Source organism: Culex quinquefasciatus, chromosome 1 (genome assembly GCF_015732765.1).
Source record: "Culex quinquefasciatus strain JHB chromosome 1, VPISU_Cqui_1.0_pri_paternal, whole genome shotgun sequence".
Classification (NCBI taxonomy): domain Eukaryota; kingdom Metazoa; phylum Arthropoda; class Insecta; order Diptera; family Culicidae; genus Culex; species Culex quinquefasciatus.
Genome location: NC_051861.1, coordinates 112,022,484 through 112,044,683, shown reverse-complemented (window position 1 = coordinate 112,044,683; position 22,200 = coordinate 112,022,484). Strand labels below are relative to the sequence as shown.

Below are 22,200 nucleotides of genomic sequence, written 5' to 3'. Positions count from 1 at the left end.
TTTTTTGCAATTTTTGCAATTTTAACAATTTTAACAATTTTAGCAATTTTAGAAATTTTAGTAATTTTAGTAATTTTAACAATTTTAGCAATTTTAGAACTTTTATCAATCTTGGCAATTTTAGCAGTTTTAGCAATTCTAGCAATTGAAGCAATTTTAGCAATTTTAACAATTTAAACAATTTAAGCAATTCAAACAATTTTAGCAATTTAAAGCAATTTTAGAAATTTTAGCAGTTTGAACAATTTTAGCAATTTTAGAACTTTTAGCAATCTAGGCAATTTTAGCAATTCTAGCAATTCAAGCAATTTAAGCAATTTTAGTAATTTTAGCAATTTTAGTAATTTTAGCAATTTTAGCAATTTAAAGCAATTTTAGAATTTTTTGCAATTTTTGCAATTTTAACAATTTTAGAAATTTTAGCAATTTTTGAAATTCTAGCAATTTCATCAATTTTAGCAATTTTAGCAATATTAGAACTTTTAGCAATCTTGGAAATTTTAGCAATTTTAGCAATTCTAGCAATTCTAGCAATTTAAGCAATTTTAGCAATTTTAGCAATTTTAACAATTCTAGCAATTTAAGCAATTTAAGCAAATCAAACAATTTTAGAATTTTAGAATTTTTCAAGTTAAAAATTTTAGAATTTCTTAAATCTTTATAAGTTTTGAAATTTATAGAATTTTTTAATTATTAACGATTGTAGAATTTTTAGATACCTATTTAAAATTGTTTTAGCATTTTCAAAATGAAAAAAAATTGTAAATTTTTTAAAGTTTCAAAAAAATTTCAATTTTTTTTTATTTTTTTTTTGAATTTTCAGAATTTAGAAATTTTTCAATTTTATATAAAAAAAATCCAGTTTTATGAATTTGTAGTTTTTTTTTAGAATTTTTTAAATTTTATGAATTTTACGAATTTTATGAATTTTATAAATTTTAGAAATTTTTTAAATTTTATGAATTTTAAATTTATAAATTAAATTATTATATTATTTATAAATTTTATAAATTTTATGAATTTTATGAATTTTATGAATTAAATGAATTTTATGAATTTTATGAATTTTATGAATTTCATGAATTTCATGAATTTTATGAATTTTATGAATGTTATGAATTTTGTGAATTTTGTAAATTTTATGAATTTTATGAATTTTATGAATTTTATGAATTTTTGTGAATTTTAAGAATTTTATGATTTTTTTGTGAATTTTATAAATTTTTGTGAATTTCATGAATTTTATAAATTTTTTTTAGAATTTCATGAATTTTATGAATTTCATGAATTTCATAAATTTTATGAATTTCATGAATTTTATGAATTTTATGAATTTTATGAATTTTGTGAATTTTATGAATTTTATTAATTTTATGAATTTTATTAATTTTATGATTTTTATTAATTTTATGAATTTTATCATGTGGGAAATGTTTTTTTGATTCTAAGTTTGATTTTTGAACTGTCAGAAATTTCTATTTCTAGAGCTTTTTTTTGAAAAGGTCCTATAAACAAAATTTAAAATTTTGCTTTTAGGGTGTTTGAGAACCGCCTTGAGTCAGGGGTATTCAAAATAAATAAATAACATTCGTCGACGACAGTAGACAATCGTTAATCTCCGATCGCAATGCACCATGTTGACAAAAAAAAAACAACAACCGCCGCGATGACGTTTCATACGCCAAGCCTTCTTCTTCTTTCACCGAACGTGCTGTCATCAGCCTGCTATGATCCACTTGCTCTTGCACGCGACCAAATTCCTTTCCCAACAGCAATTCACGACCCCTCTCCTCCCCCAAACCCTCCTGTCATTCCCTTTCTCCTTCCTCCCTCTCTCTCTTCTTTCTTCAATTGAACCCAATTTCGTCCTACGGTACCAATTTAATGCGATTTATTTTTAAACCCGTCCGCCTTAATTCATTGTCGCGCGACATTGCGACGAAATGTTTTGTGTGTGTGTGTGCGCGCACTGACACTGTAAACACCGGTCGAAAAAAGGGCTTAACAAAAAAAGAAGATCAGCGTGGCAACAAAGAAGAATGGAGCGCGCACGCGATAAAAAGTGACAGTTTATCTTTCAAGAACTTACCGAGGGGGGCGACCGAAACTGTCACCGAAAACCACCCTCGCAAAAAATGTTTACAGAAAGTAACGAACAAAAAAATCCGACACAGTAGGCGTTGCGTAAGTTTGGCGTTTGCATTTTTTATTCCGAGTTTGGCGTGGCGTGGCCTACCGCGATATTGTTTTTTATTATTGTTTTTTTTTTCTTCGCCAAAATGACACTCGTAAAAAATGTTGGCGCTTTTTTACGATCGTGCGACCTACTCCGTGGCGACAAATTGCTGGTTAAATATTCAGTTTCGCCCTTTTGAAATGTTTCCTTTCAGCTTCATTAGCCGAAACTCAATTTCCGCTCGAAAAATTCTCGTCTGCACTTGATTTTTTCCCTTTTCGTCTCACACGCAGATTGAATAAGTAAGATTAAAAAAGAAAGAAGATGGCCGAAATTTATGCGTGGGACACGGCCACTGATTGGCGCTGGTCGGGCTTTTATCGGTCCAATTGGTCCCTTTTCAGCTTCACGTGCAGAAAAGTGGGTTTTCCCCCTTTTCACCGGGAGGTTTTTTTCCGGACCAGTTCCGACGCGCCACCGTCGTGGTTCATTTGGAAAGATAATGAAGTTTTGGCCGACCGGTATTGATTTAATTTGAGGAAAGGGGACTTATTCTTTGCGAGAAATGTAAACAAATCAGGGAAAAGGTTTAATGAAATTGAATGGATTGTGAAGAATTAACGTTGGAAATAACGTGTTGACTTTTCCCAGTGTAAAGAGCTGTCAAACTAATTATTCAGTACACGCTGATTCAAATTCAATCAGTTTTCATTAAAATCGAACCTACCCAAAAAAAGAGTAAATGGAGGATTTGTCAGATTTGGGTGAAATTCACTCAATATGCGTTGAATTCTTGATGAAATTCACTAAATCTGACATAAGGCCAATTTACTCACTTTTGAGTAGGTTCGGTTTGGACGAAAACTGATTTATTTTAAACGTGCGATCAAATTCAAGTAAAATTCATAGAAATGTTACATTTTCTTCAAACAATCACGTTATGATTATGATCTGAAGGTGGTATGGAATATTTTATTTGCAAACTTGTTTTCTATTTCTTCCGAAGAGTTTTACATTGCTTCACCCTCAGATTACATCAAAATCATGCAAATTTGTGGGAGGATCTCTTCCGAAAGTATCAGATAGTTTTTATTGATGTGGGTTTGACGTTAGCTGAGGGTAAAGAAAAAGTGAGGTTAAAACCAAGGTTGACAACGATAAAATTATCGAGGCTCGATAACGATAACGGTATTTCTTGTTCGTTTTCAGTGCTAAGAATATATTTTTTGAAAATCTAGTAAGTTTCAAAGTATAAATATGTACTCAAAATTGATCACAAAATGCCGTATTTTATCGAAAATACTCAAATTTTCAAAATATGCAATATTGCGAAATTCGGTTTGCTTTTTCACATCAATAAAGTTTTTTTTAAATAGTTAAATTTTCATAAAATACCGTATTTTCGAAAGTTCTCAAATTTTCATAATACAGTTTTTTTTGGAAAATACTTAAATTTTCGCAAACTACCGTGTATTTTCGAAAATACTCATAATTTTCAAAATAATATGCCATATGAGTATCAAACGAAGAGAAATGTTTTATGCTTTTTCACTTTATTACAGCATTTTTGTAAAATTATAAAATTTTATAAATTACCGTATTTTTTCGAAAATACTAAAAAAAATTAAATATGCAATATGAATGTCAAACGAAGCGAAATATTTCATACTTTTTTTACTTTATTGGAGTTTTTTTTAGAAAATACTAAAATTATTACAAATTACCGTATTTTTTCGAAAATACTCAAATTTTCAAAATATGCAATATGGGTATCAAACAAAGCGTAATTATGTATGCTTTTTCACTTTATTAAAGCTTTTTTGTAAAATTAAAAAAAAAATAAATTACCGTATTTTTTCGAAAATCCTCAAATAATATTTTCATAAATTTCCGTATTTTTTTAAATACTCAAATTTGCATAATTTGCAATAAGGGTATCAAACGAATTGAAATTTTGTATGCTATTTCAATTTATTAGAGTTTTTTTTATTGAAAATTTCAGTATTTTCACAAATAACCGTATTTTTTCGAAAATACACTCAAACCCCGATGGTTTGACACCAATTGTTGTCAAACGAACGGGGTCACTTTTTAGTTTGACACCCTCTTTACACGGAGCTCACACACACTACCAAATGATTGGTTTGATGGTAAGTGTGTGTGCCGTGTAAAAAGTGACAGTTCGTCACTTTTTAGTTTGACTTTGACCAACCAACGGGGTATAAACTAAAAAAGTGTCAAACGAAAAAGTGACTAACCACCGGGGGTTGAGTGTACTTGAATTTCCAAACGAAGCGAATATTTATACTTTTCTCATTTTATTAGTTTTTTTTTGGAAAATATTAAAAATTTTACAAATTACCGTATTTTTTCGAAAATATTAAAATTTTCACAAATTACCATTTTTACGAAAAATTTTCAAATTTTCAAAATATGCAATATGGGTTTCAAACGAAGTGAAATTTTGTTTTTAGTGTTTTGTTTTTGAAAATACTTAAATTTTCACAAAATACCGGATTTCTTCTAAAATAATATTTTTTTAAATATGCAATTATAGTATTTTTCAAATATAAATAGTAAAAAAAACAAAATGTTCACAAATTTCCGTAGTTTTATCGAAAGTATTGCATTGCATATCGCATATTTAAAAATTTTGAATATTTTAGAAAAATACGGTAATTTGTAAAAAAAAATATATTTTCGAAAAAATTCGGTTATTTGTGAAAATTTTAATATTTTACGAAAAAATCTCTAATAAAGTGAAAAAAGTATGAATATTCGCTCCGTTTCCGTAATTTGTGAAAATTTTAGTATCTTCAATAATAAAAAACTCTAATAAATTGAAAAAGCATACAAAATTTCAATTTGATTGATACCCTTATTGCAAATTATGAAAATTTGGGTATTTTCGAAAAAATACTGAAATTTGTAAAAGTATTATTTGAGGATTTTGGAAAAAATACGGTTTAAAAAATTTTTAGTCTAAATTTTAATATTTTGAAAAAAAAAACTCTGATAATTTGAATAAGCATACAAAATTTTGCTTCATTTGATACCTGTATTGTAAATTTTGAAAATTTAAGTACTTTAAAAAAATACGATATTTTATGAAGATTTAAGTATTTAAAAAAACTCAATTAATGTGAAAGAACAAACAAAATTTCGCTTCGTTTGATACCCATCATGCTTATTATGAAAATTTGAGAACTTTCAAAAAATATAGTATTTTGTGAAAATTGTAGAATTTTCAAAAAAAAAACTCTTTAAATGTGAAAAAAACAAACCGAATTTCGCTTCGTCTGAAACCCAAATTGCATATTTAGAAAATTTGAGTATTTTCGAAAAAATACGGAATTTGTAAAAATTTAGTATTTAACAAAAAAAAACTCTAATAAATTGAAAAAGCATACAAAATTTCAATTCGTTTGATATCCATATTGCAAATTATGAAATTTTGAGTATTTTCGAAAAAAATACGGTAATAACCATTATCGTTATCGTCAGATGATAATATTATCGACGATAATTTTATCGATAAACAACCTTGGTTAAAACGGTCCTGGCAAAAGACAATGAAGGAAAGTGGAGAATTTCCGTAGCAACTTTTCAATAGAGCCGTAACCTTGGATGTAAACAAACAGTTCGTCCCACTTGCTCTAGTGCGAGTGGCATGGCCTGCTTGTCTACATCCAAAATTACACCCTATTGAAAAGTTACTACGGATTCTTATTGTTTTCAAAACTGTCACCTTTGTTATTGTTTACCCTTTTGACAAAAACATTCATCCCTCGCTTTCCAATCAAAACATAACCCCGAAAACAAAGCAACCTTTTGAACGTGTCATTCAGGTGCAACAAATCCCGATGATCCGGATGAGGCGCTAGAGGAAAATCCTCCCCCTTCGGCTTCGCCTGCTTTGTTTTCGTCTGACAGCCCGCACAAACACGTGTTTTGCGCTGTTCGACGGAACACGATTGTCAACGCTTTGGGATGCTGTATGTGCACAAATACAGAAGCACGAGTACTTTCGGAAAGTTCATTGATTTCGACTTCCCTATTTTCGACTGCTCGAGAGCGCCGGAGGAGGAAAGTGAGGTTATGAAGTCGAATTTCAGCAACCAGACGGGCAAAAACAAGGTGGAGGTTTGCGACTACGTCGCAAGGTCATTTGCCCTGGACGGGAATCGAGAGGACGGGGAAAAGTTTTTAATCAGCTTGAAAATGCAAACTTTGCTGGCAACACACTTCCGACGTTCTGTAACAAAAACTCAAATTTGTTAAAGTGCTTTTGACAGGTCGCCCACCTCGCGAAACGGTTAGCCTTGGTCGACCAAGGTGAGCAACGCTCACGGTAAGCAGCTGTCAAACGCAGCGACGGAATCTTGGCAACCGAGGGGCGTTCCTTAATCCCCGGAAAACGCAATAAAAGTCGGATAAAATGGAATGTCACTTCTTCTTTTTTTTACGATTGCCAGCCCTCAATCTAGAAAATGTGTCTGGCACGAGCAGCGAGAATTTTCCAATTTTGTTTATTTCTCCAAACCGAGTAGACGCGTCCGGGGGTACAAACTGTGAATGCTCCCCTTCCATTTTCAAATAAAAAGGTCAGACTTGCGAAAAACCGCAACAATGACTGTGGAAAATGTGTCGTCTTCCATTTCTGACTTTATCCAACTCCATCTTTTTTTCCTTCTTTGCAGACAGAACTTCTAAGCCGACTTCTGCAAATCCAAGTAAGCGCCGTTGCGGTGAAGAATCGGGCTCTCATGGCTTGCTACTGCGGCGACAACACCGGAGACGCCGTCGACGACAAGTAGAAGTGAAGAGGGGATTAGAGTGTACACCACAACCAGGAAGAAAGTTTAAAGTTCAATAACCAATCCGACGTCAGTGGGAAGTGTTGAGCGGAGAAACGAAGAGGGGGGCAAGGTTCTGTAACAAGCGGAAGGTGTGCACGATCAAAGCAGCTCGAAGAGGTGTGACAAGAAGATCAGAGGAAGAAGGAAGAGAGAGAGAGCAATGTCGAGCGTTGATTGAAGATTCGTGATTGTTTGTTTTGAGTGTGTTGGGATTGTGACAACCTGTCAAAAAAGGGGTTTATTTTGTGGAATTGTAAGCTGAGACGCAGCAGGCCGAGGGATTATTGCACGGAAAAGGTAAGCGCAGTTTGATTTTCAACTAAATTGACGACCAATTTAGAAAAACCAACCAAACTGGCAACCCTGCCGCAACTGTCATCGCTAATCATGTGTCATTTTTTTCGCACAAACACAAAAGCCGACGTAATTTTTCGCGCCTGACCAGCGAACGGAGGTTGCGATTTATTTTTAAACGTCACAAAGGAAAAAACTGTTTTCAAAACATTGTCACATGTCGCCGATTTCGGCTTTGAAGAGAAAAATGGCGCGACTTGAAAACGCGACTGTGACGTAATTTATTACTCAGCCCCCTAAAAAAATTGAGATGGTTTTATAATTGGTTCTGGGATTTAGTGGAGTTGTAAATTGGATCAAGCGCATATGTTGCTCGGAATCGTAAAATGATTCAGGTTCGAAACAATAACATTGCCAGTAGCGCTCCGAGAGGATTATGGAACATTTCAAAACAAATTTGTGTATGGCTCATAAAACAACACTTGAAAGTTTATGTTTACGTCTGGGCGATCGCAGTTGGCGGGACATTTACGGCGTTGGGAGATTTGTGTTTTTTCTTACTGTTTGACATGTCTACTTGGATGTCATTTGATCATGTCAACAAATCTGGATCAATTTCATTCGAATATCATTGCATTTTGCGTGAAAATTATTCAAATCTGACATTCGGATTAGAACTCATTCTAGAGTAAACCCGATGAATATCATTTTAGTTTAATTTGCTGTCAAATAACATACACGCTCAATTCAATTAACTCATATCTGAGTTATTTTCACTCAGATTTTGTCAACACGTTTTTTACCCGCATTTGAGTAATTTTTACCCTTGAAAGGAGTGAAAAGAGAATCGACAAAATACATTTTAAAAACAAAGCCACTTCAAATTGAGTAGAAACTATTCCTATTTTGACAACCCAACTAACTGATTAGCTCCTTCTGCTTCAGCCACCTGTCAAATCTAATTAAGCCCACGCACACACACTCATTAGTCATCAAACGGTAAAGCCAGGATAAACGTGGCCGCACGAGCGCGCGGGAGGCCACATTTGCCATGCTCCAAAGATTAAGGCTCCAACTCGTTCGCTCGTCAATCGGTCGACCATCTAATTATAGCGACTAGGCTTGCAGAGAACGGAGGAAAAAATAAACGACATCAAACTTGCACGCAAACGCGATTTTCCACACGGGGCCACGTTTTTCCCTGCAACGCTCTCCGTCGTAGTAGGCTGGGCTTATTGCCGGCACATTGTCGTGTGTCACCACCACGCACATGCACGATGCACACTGCACTCCCTGTGTCAGCTGGCAACAGCTGGCAAGTTAGGCTAATGTCCGATTTGGGAATCTTTTACACAAATTTGACATTTTCCTCCCTTACTCATTTTTGAGTAAATTCGGTTTTCAATAAATCTGAATGATTTTGGGTTTGCTCAGCTGTCAAAGCTTAGTCATCCAAACACCCGCCAGTCGGCGCTGTAGTCACGCTCGAGTGAGCTTTTCCTGGAGGAAAAAAATGTGAAACATGCATTTGCATTCTTCAGATGATGAACTCCAGTGCAGAACCAACCTAGGTAGGCCTGGTGACGACTATTTTTAATATTATGTTGCACGACATCGTGCACCATGAATATTCAACGCATCGAAGTTTGGTTCTATTTTTGAGCGGGGGTAACTTTTTGACAGGGCATTTTAAAAGAGTTTTTGAGACGTTTAAAAGTGAGTTCCGGCTTTCCGTCCTCGCACAAGGTCCGCGGATAAGATCGCGCTCACTTTTATGGGACGTTTTTTTTTTATGGACGTGAGAAAATTCTCGCTAAATTACAACCCATTTCGCGCTGAACAATGGTTGCCGTGTATGAATTCATTTGTTGATTCAGGTTTTAAGTCTAAACGTCAACTGTTCGGTTTGATTGCTTTGATAAACTTGTGAAAATTTAATTTTGATGTGCTGTCAATTTATTAAGCTGTCCAAATTTTACATATTTTACATATTTTACAAATTTTACAAATTTTACAAATTTTACAAATTTTACAAATTTTACAAATTTTACAGCATTTAACAGCATTTAACAACATTTAACAACATTTTACAACATTTTACAAATTTTACAACATTTTACATCATTTTACAACATTTTACAACATTTTACAACTTTTTACAACATTTTACAACATTTTACAACATTTTACAACATTTTCCAACATTTTACAACATTTTACAACATTTTACAACATTTTACAACATTTTGTAGCTTTTTACTACATTTTACTACATTTTACAACATTTTACAGCTTTTTACAACATTTTACAGCATTTTACAACATTTTACAACATTTTACAGCTTCTTACAACATTTTACAATATTTTAGAATCAATTTTGAGTAACTAATCTGAGTATTTTTGGTTATTGTTTTTTAAACTGTCAAATTTGTACACGGTTAAAAGTCTTGCACAAATTTAATTTGGTTCCTTACCCATTTATCTTTTACAAATTTTACAAATTTTAGAATCAATTTTGAGTAAGTTCGGGTTTGGCATAATCTGAGTACTTTTGGTTATTGTTTTTTAAACTGTCAAATTTGTACACGGTTAAAAGTCTTGCACAAATTTAATTTGGTTCCTTACCCATTTATCTTTTACAAATTTTACAAATGTTACAAATTTTAGAATCAATTTTGAGTAAGTTCGGGTTTGGCATAATCTGAGTACTTTTGGTTATTGTTTTTTAAACTGTCAAATTTGAACACGGTTAAAAGTCTTGCACAAATTTAATTTGGTTCCTTACCCATTTATCTTTTACAAATTTTACAAATTTTAGAATCAATTTTGAGTAAGTTCGGGTTTGGCATAATCTGAGTACTTTTGGTTATTGTTTTTTAAACTGTCGAATTTGTACACGGTTAAAAGTCTTGCACAAATTTAATTTGGTTCCTTACCCATTTATCTTTTACAAATTTTACAAATTTTAGAATCAATTTTGAGTTAGTTCGGGTTTGGCATAATCTGAGTACTTTTGGTTATTGTTTTTTAAACTGTCAAATTTGTACACGGTTAAAAGTCTTGCACAAATTTAATTTGGTTCCTTACCCATTTATCTTTTACAAATTTTACAAATTTTAGAATCAATTTTGAGTAAGTTCGGGTTTGGCATAATCTGAGTACTTTTGGTTATTGTTTTTTAAACTGTCAAATTTGTACACGGTTAAAAGTCTTGCACAAATTTAATTTGGTTCCTTACCCATTTATCTTTTACAAATTTTACAAATTTTAGAATCAATTTTGAGTTAGTTCGGGTTTGGCATAATCTGAGTACTTTTGGTTATTGTTTTTTTTAAACTGTCAAATTTGTACACGTTTAAGTTTTTCAACAGATTTAATTCGTTTCCTTTCCCATTTATCAAATAAAATCACTATTTATTCCACAATCGCGCCCGAGATTTCCCCGAGCAAGCATAAATAACAACGCGCAGACGGTGTTTTTCCTACCGGCAAAAGGTCAAACGACGAAACTCTGAACACGAGCACGAGCTTTCAAGAGAGAGTAAGATGAAAGTTTTTTGCACTTTCCCAGAACTTTCCCCCTCTGTGTGTGTGTGCGCTGGGAGTTGCGGGTGGTCTTGTAATGTTTTCACCTCACCTTTTGGGGAAGCAAATTCTAGTTGACGTCACACCTTAAGATTTGCCAATGGTGATAGTGAAGTGAACCCGGCGGTAAGAGATTGCGCAGCCATGGGTTCTGGCTGCGGCTGACGCACAGGTTTAATTTATCGTGCAAGGAATGAGACAAGGGAATTGTTTGAGAGTCTTGTTTGCCGATGGAGGGAACATTTTAATTAACCATTTGACGGCGTTGGCCGGGTAATTTAGAGTGTAATTACGTGAGACACTTGAAAGAGATCCGGAGAGGGATTTAAAGCTTGATTGAACTCAACTTTGGGTATGCTTTGAGAAGAGTGTACGCGTCATAGTTGTCAAAGTGACAAGATGTTGCACGCGTTGCCAAAATTTCTTAGGTTTTATCAGGATAGAACTCAGAAATGAGAAATTTTCTAGAATGAAGTAAGTAAAAATGACCCAAAATTTGACAGTCGTTTCTAGGCGTATTTCGAATAAGATTGATTTTGACAATAACAAAACCAATTAAATTTTACCCAAAAATGACGAACTCCTCGTCACAGTGTCCTGATGCAAACAATGATCGAGCTAGAGCTGTCACAGTCCCTGCGAAATATGTTGGCTGACATATCGGGCGGTCAGTCAGACAAAACCAGCTAGAAGTCGCCCGACAAAAAACGTTTGCTAGAAAGAGAAAGCAAATCTGATGCAAACAAACCCGCAGCTGCCATGTAAACATACTTTGAATGTGTTGGTAAATTGCTGACTAGAAAGCATTTTTTGGAAGAGTGTTACCCAAAAATGGGTTCAATTCCATCTGCACCTTTCAAAAACTGTTGAAAAAGACTGAAATTGTGAAACAATCCGCTAATTGTCACTCTAAACAATCAATGTTATTGATTCTCAAGCTAAATTCAGCCGACAATCAACAACGTAAACAAGAAAAAAGACATTATAAAAGAATCAACTCACCTGTCAAAACAAACAACACAGCACGCTGAAAATAGATGACGCGCTGCCAATCCTGAAAGGTCACCCTCTCGACAAGAACCGTGTTCCGGGAGGTGGCATTTTCGGCTGCCAGCCCCCATCCCTGAATGTATGCAATCCAAAACATGGTTACATATATGCCAACCATGCTTTTTGTTGTTGTTTTTTTGGCCGGGTTTTTGCAATGACCAAAACAGGAACGGAAAATGCTGGCGAAACAATTCAAATGGGTGCAAATCAAAACATTCACAAACTCAAGTAGGATGCACTCTGTTTGTTTACATTTCATCTTTGGCCCATTCGCATTGTTTTGCTTGGAACGGTGCAAAGCCGGGAAGTGAGGTTAGGATGAGATTTTGTTTGTTGATGTCGATTTTTGCCGTCTGGCGAGAAGGAAAATCAATGCTTTTTACGGGTTGGACAATCCTTTTTTGGTCGGGGATTTTACAGCAGGCTTTGGAAGAGGATTAAAAAAGTGGTTTATATCTACCGCAACATTTGAAAAAGTCGCAGCGATTGTCTGCCAACTTTCATTGTTACAAAACTGACCTACTTTAATCCCCTTTGCCTGGAGGGCGCTTTTCCGGAGTAGGCAAGAAAACGGTGGAAATAGTTTGCACTTGGTGTAGATTTCCCCTTTTCCTCCATGATGACAGCCAACGTCTGACATAAGGTCACCCGACCCCCGTTCGCGATGCGTTACGTAATCCGAGAATTATGACTTAATCGGTTGCACTCGGTGAAAAAAAAGTGTGAAATCTTGTTTGTTTACATTGTTTCGCCTAAAGTGTGAAATGTCACCGCTGATCGATGTCAGCCCGTTATCAAAGCAAGCCCCTAAAAATAAAACTCTCAATCGATAACGCCGCAGTAAATCAAAGCGTGCCGTGACACAACTGTCAAAAAGAAGAGCGGGGTCGTAAAGCAAATTTCTTCCGCCTGCTTCTTTATCTTATCGCGAGACGATCGCTTTCTTCTGAATTGCTCGCCCCCCGTTGTAAAGCATACTAATACACTAATTAAGGGTTTCACGTACACAGACAAAAAATGGGCGACGCGCGCCACCGTTTTCCATTATTGCCGTGGCAATCAGATTATCTTGAGCTTTTTTTTTTGCTTTACCCGACTTTTGTCTTATCTTTTAACCGGGCACCGGTGATTGTTTATGTTTGCATCGTTTGTCGGGAATTAGTGGCCGGCTTAATCGCGCTTGTTTGCGTTATCTTCTTACCGGTAATTGTTTTATTGTTGTTGGAACTGGCAACCCTGTTGAGCGGTTTTTTTGTTGTCAAATTTGACAGCTGTTTACACGCTCAAGTAGAATTACTCCGTTTTTGTACACCGAATTTACTCCGAAATGAGTATTTTAAGAAAATATCAGATTCTACCCAATTCTGACATTCCCTTCTGAACTCAATTCTGAGTAAGTTTGGAAGTGAAGATTTTGACGTTGACAGAATCGACCATTTGTTTACACTTCGCCTTTGTCCAAATTTCATTGTTTTGCTTGATTTGTTTTGATGTAATTTCTGGCAGTGTTGCCAACATACTGCAGTCAAGTCAACAAGTATTTTCAATCTTTTGATTGAATCATTCCGCCATATTGACGACATGTCATAAACTTTATGGCGAGCTTTATGGCACGCATCGCGCTCTGACAGCACTTTGGCTTTATGCTCATACTACATCGATAAACTGGCACCACTGACGAGACCCTGTTGCTTGCATAATTGCATCAGAGAATAAAACTTCTCGGCGAGTCGGCATTTTTATATGAGAAAAGTTTTGCGCCGAAGGCGCCGCCGCCTCCTCCGATGACGCTGCGTTCCAGAAATAAAATCCGGCGACCTCGAGTGAGTTAATTGAAACTGGACTGACAGTTGCGCCGCCATAATGGCGGCGGCGTCATTTTTTATGGTTGCGGAATGACACGGAGAAAAGTATGGAAGCTGCCCCCCTTAACGGCTTCATTAAGGTGCGGTTCCGGCCGGCCGGGAATGTGGTCGCGCCATTGTGCCATAAATTATTATGGCTAGGCCGGATTTGTCGCGAAAACAATTACGAAAAGACATTACTTTTGTTGCGTCCCGGGTTTTGCGGCGGTTGTTGAAAATGAGATGGTTTTGCGTCGCAAAACAGACGCAGGGTGAATCAAAACAAACCTTGTTTATTTCCAACTGTCACCCTACAATTATTTGGACAAGGCAAATGCACAATTTTCGCCAAGGGTGACGTCCATCGATTCCGCAACGCTGTCAGAATATCAAAAAACAAAACTTCCAACCATTTCTCACGATCGCAGCAACCCAAGCTCGCTCGCACGCCTTTGGCACGTTGACAAGTTGAACAATCAATTTCAATAACCACCTTGTCGCGCTTTTGTTCGCACACCCGGCAACAACAACAACAATGGCGGCCGGGACTTCCAAAAGGAGCAGCGCAAGATTGAGTTATTGATTGACTTGTCACTCTCGCGAGTTCCACCGATACAGTGCATCGATCGGCCGCCTTTGATTGACCCCTCGGGGCGTCATCGACGTCCGATACGCATTCCAGCCAAGGTCCGCAGAGTAGGCTTTGTTATTGTCGAGCAAGGCCACGCCGGGCGAATTTAATCAACGGAGAGCCCGCGCTGGGGAATTCCAATCCTGGCCCCAAGGTTCTTAAGGGCCTTGTGACAGGTTGACGACCAGCTTGGTGACCTAGGAAAGGGTTGGAGTGCCCCTCGGTGAAAGGAGTTGGCAGCACTGCCTAGCCGCAGTAATGTTGGGAAGTTTGAAACTTTTCCAAGACTTATTTGGCAGTTTTTTTGTTTGAATCACCCCTCGTTGATCGATTTGACAACAATGCTTATCTGTCAAAATTTAATTCAAAAAATAGTGCAAAAAGTTGCCAACACTTGAAGAAGTTCCATAAATTACAAAAATTACAAAAATTACAAAAATTACAAAAATTACAAAAATTACAAAAATTACAAAAATTACAAAAATTACAAAAATTACAAAAATTACAAAAATTACAAAAATTACAAAAATTACAAAAATTACAAAAATTACAAAAATTAAAAAATTAAAAAATTACAAAAATTACAAAAATTACAAAAATTACAAAAATTACAAAATTACAAAAATTACAAAATTACAAGAATTACAAAATTACTAAAATTACTAAAATTACAAAATTACAAAATTACAAAATTACAAAATTACAAAATTACAAAATTACAAAAATTACAAAAATTACAAAAATTACAAAATTACAAAATTACAAAATTACAAAATTACAAAATTACAAAATTACAAAATTACAAAATTACAGAAATTACAAAATTACAAAATTACAAAATTACAAAAATTACAAAAATTACAAAATTACAAAATTACAAAAATTACAAAATTACAAAATTACAAAATTACAAAAATTACAAAAATTACAAAAATTACAAAAATTACAAAAATTACAAAAATTACAAAAATTACAAAAATTACAAAAATTACAAAAATTACAAAAATTACAAAAATTACAAAAATTACAAAAATTACAAAAATTACAAAAATTACAAATATAACAAAAATACAAAAATAAGAAACTTTCAATCTTTCCTCGCAAAATCAATTTGGCAGCACTGCTTAGCTGTCACGAAAACTTAAATTCACTCAAATCTGACAGATGCCCCATTTACTCATTTCTGAGTAGGTTCGGTCTTGACAAAAACTGAGTGATTTAGAATGTGAATTATTTTAGACGTCAAAATTCCCTCAATCTTATCTTTTAAAAGGTGTCAAACTCCATCGAAGCAAGCCATTTCCCCTTAAACGATTCTCTGTATACATTAGCATCCGATAATGTTTGGGGAACGCGGCCGGAAGCCAAAATCATAACTTCAGTTCTGTTCACGTGTGTTTGTGTGCGTGTGTTTCTATTTGTTTACAAATGTGGCAGCGGCATGTTCGTGCATGGCGTTCATAAATAATAAATATGGCCGCATGCTGCCGCTGCCGTCAAATTCCAGTAGATTTCAATCGTCGCAGTAGGCGATGCTTTAATGGCTTCCGAACCTCTTGAAAAAACAGTGACTCAAATTGCTGGGGACGACGAGCTGCAGTTTGCTGCTGTAAAGTGGGCCGTGAAAAACTATCAAAACAAACAAGTGGACGCCGCGACGGGTTGTAAACAAACGGGTCGTTCTAGTTGCGATGCGGTTGAATCAGGGTGATTGTTTGTCTTTTAGGTCAATGTAAGTGGAATAAACGATTGCATTCTTACTTGGTTTTGATAAGCTAGTAAAGTTTGCCCATTGAACTCAAAACTGAGTTGAAACTTGTTGGCGTGTAGCGCGCTGATAGAACTGTCAGAGTACACTGTTAATTGGAATTGCTCAACGCGGTAAGAGCAAAAGTAATTATTTTGACTTGTTTTCTTTCCCAAAAAAAAAGTTCAAATCTCCACCGACAGCGAGACATTCCCTCCGGGCTCCAGCCAGAATAATAAAGAAATTTACGAAATAAAAATACCTCTCCTTGCGCTAATTAGTCATGGACCGCTTGCCGTCAGGAATATATTTTTTCTTTCCTCACTTTTCTCGTCTCGACGAACCGCACCGCACCCGAAACTCATTGTAAATTATTCACTTGACTGTTTCTTCACCACGAGTTTCCGTCTGGAGCCTGGAGCGTTTCGTCACGGTCCGTCATCCGCGGTCGCGCCCCTTCGTCTTCCGACGAAAACTCTCTAAGGTTAAGTCCTTTTGAAAAGTTTGAAGAAGACACACACACACGTCCAAGTCGGCGAAGACGGTGTGGACTTGATTATCATATTTCCATAAACAAAATATATCGACGAGAGACATAGCAACCCACGCGCCGCTTCTTCTTTGTGGATTGGTTTGGTCCAAGTTGGCGGTTCCTAACCTAGAAAGTAGCGTCGTCGTCGTCGCCATATTGATTGTTTTGTTACGGCCGCTATGGGCATCGGATAACGGCGCTTGCGAGTTGGTCACCGAGACGGCAAAGTGGGGTTAGGAACGGTTCAATTTTAAGAAAGAAGTTTGACAGGTTGACTGCACCCCCGTTTCGAATAACTCAGTTTTTGGCAAAACAGATCCTACTCAAAATTGAGTAAATAGGGCATCAGTCAGATTTTAGGCAATTTGACTCAATTTCGTCGATTTAAATCGGAAATATTTTAAAAATTTTACAAATTAAAAAAAAACAAATTTTGTAATTTTTTACAAAAAAAAAATCAAATTTTATATTTTTGACAAATTTTACAAATCAAAAAAATCAAATTATATTTTTATTTACAAATTTTACAAATTTTACAAATTTTACAAATTTTACAAATTTTACAAATTTTACAAATTTTACAAATTTTACAAATTTTACAAATTTTACAAATTTTACAAATTTTACAAATTTTACAAATTTTACAAATTTTACAAATTTTGCAAATTTTACAAATTTTACAAATTTTACAAATTTTACAAATTTTACAAATTTTACAAATTTTACAAATTTTACAAAATTTACAAATTTTACAAATTTTACAAATTTTACAAATTTTACAAATTTACATCGCTTTCAGGTTGATATTTCAGCTCTTTCTAAAAAAAAATCGAACATCGGATAAAAAATATATGAAATTAAATTCTGAATTTGTGTAACAAGAGTTCTAAAATTGTTAAATTTGTAATAATTGTAAAATTTGTAAAATTTTACAAATTTTACAAAATTTATTTATAATTTCAAAGATTTTTTATCCGATGTTCGATTTTTTTAGAAAGAGCTCTCGAGTTTTTTTTGAAAAGGTCCTATAAACAAAATTTTCACTTTTTGCTTTTTGGGTGTTTTTGAATACCCCTGACTCAAGGCGGTTCTAAAAACACCCAAAAAGCAAAAATTGAAAATTTTGTTTATAGGACCTTTTTATAATTTCAAAGATTTTTTATCCGATGTTCGATTTTTTTAGAAAGAGCTCTCGAGTTTTTTTTGAAAAGGTCCTATAAACAAAATTTTCACTTTTTGCTTTTTGGGTGTTTTTGAATACCCCTGACTCAAGGCGGTTCTAAAAACACCCAAAAAGCAAAAATTGAAAATTTTGTTTATAGGACCTTTTCAAAAAAAACTCGAGAGCTGAAATATCACCCTGAACGCGTTGACAAAGAAGTCGCAGCTTACTTCGTCACTCGCCATTCCCAGTGACAGTAAACAAACAATTTTTTTTTGACGAGAAGCATTTATTTACTTCGAACGCATCTTGCTAGTGTGTCTGGATTAAGCCAAAAGGAAAAATACACCTCAAATTCCCGCAACGGAACCATCGGAACCGGGATTTTTGTAGGTTATGGAAAGTTTCTTGGAAGTATCCGTCTTCACGGCGCGGCGGCGGCTTCACTTTGACAACCAACTTTACGGCTTGGAAACTGTTTTTCTTTCGACTGGGATAATAAAAACAACTTTTTCCCTCTTTGTTTGGCTTGTTTTCTGTAGCGAATCAATTCCGTCTGGCAACACTGCCCCCCCCGGCTGTCAAGTCCCATGTGTGGTGGAAAAACTCTATTATGGTCCCGAAAGTTTTCTCCAATTCCTCCCTATTGTTTACATAATTAAAGCCGGGGCCTCACCTTATGCAAAAGAGAGCATGCTTTTGCTCTGGTTTTCGGATCGATTCCGGGGCAAACAGAAAAGAAAAGGTCCTCTCTTGACAGTCTAGTAGGCGACGCCACTGCGGTTTTCCGCAAGGATCCACGTTCGCCTACTTTGCTTACAATACGTGAAGTTGTGTGTGCACCTCATACATAAGTTCTGACATTGACAGCGAGCGCGCCACCCACAGCGACCCTCAGCTCGTCAATGGCGTCGGCGACGCCACTTTGCATTTTCCGGCGCCCGAAACTACGCCGCAATCCGGATTTAGAACCGTCAAATCCGGACTTGTCACTCGCAATCGGTGAGCAAACAGGGAGATTGCTGGATAACCGCCGAAAACAGTGTTTTCGGGGAGTTTTGTGCGAAAAATCCAAATTGGCAAAATGGCGTCGGTAAATGACAGCTCAAGGCACGTACGACGACGACGGTGACATTAACATGCATCACAGTAAGCCGCGACGCGGCTCCACCGTATCAGCCGTAATTACGCGCGTAACGAAGAAAGAGGTGTAAACATTGACTCTTTTGTGCCCTAAATTGAGCGTTTTTCGCAACAATGACGTCCTTTTGCTCCGGCGTGACGACTGTCGCAGCACCTGTCAGGTGTGTGTTTTCGGCACACAAATTGCACAAAAGTCCTTAGAAAAGTCGAAGCCGCCGCCGCCGCAAATTGACACATCAAAGAAGGCTGTCAAACGGGGCCTGCTTTGATCTGCAGAGTTCCGAAAACCCGTTCGCCGGATGCCCAAATTTGACGAGTTGTCGGCGGCGGCAGTTTCTATTGAATTTATCGACTCAATTAGCTAGTTTTGACGTGTGGTCGGTTCGGACTGGTAAATGAGATCGAAATCGAGCGGCCCAAATATGAGCATCTCCCCGATATAACATCTAATCTAAACAAGAAATGCAGGCCCAAGAAGAAAGAGTGCGGCCGCCGTGAAAGACGATGACCACGCGCCCTTTTGAGACGTGTTGAGTTGGCTCTTAAATGTCCTACGGAAAATTTTAGCACCTCTGTCAATGTTAGCTGTCAAATGTCAAACTTTTGAAAAACGAAACCAAAATTATTTGTTTATATTTGTAGAATAAAACAATTCAATTTTTCTGGCAGCACTGTTTTTCGCCATTTTTGACAGATGTTTAGTGTTAATCTCAAATGTCAAGTTATACCTATTTTTTTAAATTTTAAAGATATGTAGATATGTAGATATTTTAAAGATGTGTAAAAAATCAAAATTTCGAAAAAAATAAAATTTGCAATATTTTAAATCTACAAAAAAAATTGTAAAATTTGTAAAATTTGTAAAATGTGTAAAATTTGTAAAATTTGTAAAATTTGTAAAATTTGTAAAATTTGTAAAATTTGTAAAATTTGTAAAATTTGTAAAATTTGTAAAATTTGTAAAATTTGTAAAATTTGTTAAATTTGTTAAATTTGTTAAATTTGTTAAATTTGTAAAATTTGTAAAATTTGTAAAATTTGTAAAATTTGTTAAATTTGTAAAATTTGTTAAATTTGTAAAAATTGTAAAATTTGTAAAAATTGTAAAATTTGTAAAACGAAACTATTGGCACTACGCCCCCCGGGGCATGGCCTTCCTCTAACGTGGGATTTCTGCTCCAGCGCCTCTGACGAGACAGGAGAAACCGGGACCGACGTTTTACTTCACCATCCGATAGAAGCTCAGTGGATAAGGCGGGAATCGAACCCGCGTCTCATAGCATCATCGGGATCGGCAGCCGAAGCCGCTACCCCTGCGCCACGAGACCCACAAAATTTGTAAAATTTGTCAAATTTGTAAAATTTGTAAAATTTTTAAAATTCGTAAAATTTGTAAAATTTGTTTTATTTATGAAAATTGTAAAATTTGTAGTGAAATTGATTTTTTCTTAATTTGTAAAATTTGTAAAAAAAAATAAAATTTGTATTTTTTCAAACTTGTAACATTTTTCACACTCATATTCATTACATTTTTTAGATTCTTTAAAAAAAATCTTCAAATCAGTAGGTAAACTGTTATTTTTTTTAAATTCTTCATATTCTTCAAATACTTTAAATACCTTAAATAGTTTAAATACTTCAAATATTTGAAATTCTTCAAATCTACATTATTAGGATTGAATATAAAATTGTATCACAGCAAAAAATTCAGGAATACTAGGACCAAATCTTTGTTTCATCATAAATGCCAAATTCACACGCTGAATAATTCTACCCAAATTTTGAGTTCAAGCGACTAATTTTTGCTGCAACCTCAAAAAACCAACAAGGTCAATGCCCTCTTTCTCTCCTTCAGAGCAAACTGCATGGCCTACTAAGTGGCGGCTGGTTTGCATCTCTATACCCGTACAAATGTTGACTTAATTAGTGACAGGCCGGGAATCAAGTGTCGTCGTCGGATTAGAGCACAGAGGGCGCGCGCCATCCCGCAATTTTATTGCACTCTTCTTCGTTGATCTCGGTAATCGGATGCGACTTATGCAAAGTGGGGGATCGCTACATGATTGAGAGCGTGCCGGGGAGATCGTTAAGGGGACGCGGTTAAGGGGATATGTGACATTTAGCATTTGTTTACATTAAAAAAAACTGAAATTTCCAAACTCTCAAAATTTAACAACAATAATAATAATAATAATCATTTAAAGAGAGTTTCAATTGAATAAAAAACTCAAATGACCCACTTTCCAAAACTGACACCAGTGCTGCCAGACGGCCACAAAACTGACAAATATTGGTAATTTGCCGAGGTCTACGCGTACGCATTCTACGACCACAAACTGCCCCCTTGGGGACTGCATGCGATACTGTAATTTGATACCACATTCAACGATGCAACGATGCAGCTGGTGAGCAGCGTTTTGCAATTAACATTAATTAAGTGTCAGTCAGACGTAATGGTGGTTTGTGTCTCGGTTTCTCACGCACTGTTCGACGCGTGGAAATCGTCGACGCGGGCATGTGCGGACACAAGGAATTTAGATTTTAATCGGAGTGGAATTCTAATGAAGTTTTTTTTCAGTATGCAAACAAATTCCAAGCTAGAAAAAGTTGTGATTGATCGAGTTACTGACAAGCACTGACGTAAGAATGATCTATTTGCATTCATTTGCTTGATTAAAGCTTGTTTGCCACTTTGAGTAATTCCACATTAGCGTGCAGCTGTCAAAGATTGACTTTTACCTACACCGTTAATTAAGTCTACCGAAATTGCGACTTAAAAATACTCATTTCCAAAAGGTGACTTCCAGTCAACATGGCCGCTAAAAGCGTAACCCGTGCCCGTCATCTTCGTCATGGCAAACTGTGCTCGCGCCGCGCCATTTTATTCCCATAAATGGGACCTGGGGGCATAACTCGAAGGTATGCTGCTGCTGGCCGAGCATGTGCGAGCATTATTTTACAAGTTTCCAACAAACATTAGGGGTTGGAGGAGGAGACGAAGAAAGGTGGAGGTGAAGCAGGCTTTCGGAATGTAAACAGTGAACAAATTTACACCGTTGCACTGGGTGTCAGTGGCACTTGAGCGGACTAAATTTGTGTTTGAGAAAAAAACTATGGGATAGTGAAAAGGTTGAATTGAGAGTGTAATTTGGCATATGATTTTGACAATAAAAATC

At 35.5% G+C, this 22,200-nt stretch overlaps 1 protein-coding gene across 5 annotated transcripts in view; it reads left to right on the top strand.

The window, feature by feature from the left end:
• LOC6050933 (Ca(2+)/calmodulin-responsive adenylate cyclase) overlaps positions 1 to 22,200 on the top strand; it is an 88,055-nt gene that overhangs the window by 2,931 nt on the left and 62,924 nt on the right. For all 5 annotated transcript variants that reach the window (XM_038249744.1, XM_038249747.1, XM_038249746.1 and 2 more), the window contains one exon: positions 6,877 to 7,332. The gene's annotated coding sequence lies outside the window, so the exon portion shown is untranslated. The remainder of the gene's footprint in view (positions 1 to 6,876; positions 7,333 to 22,200) is intronic.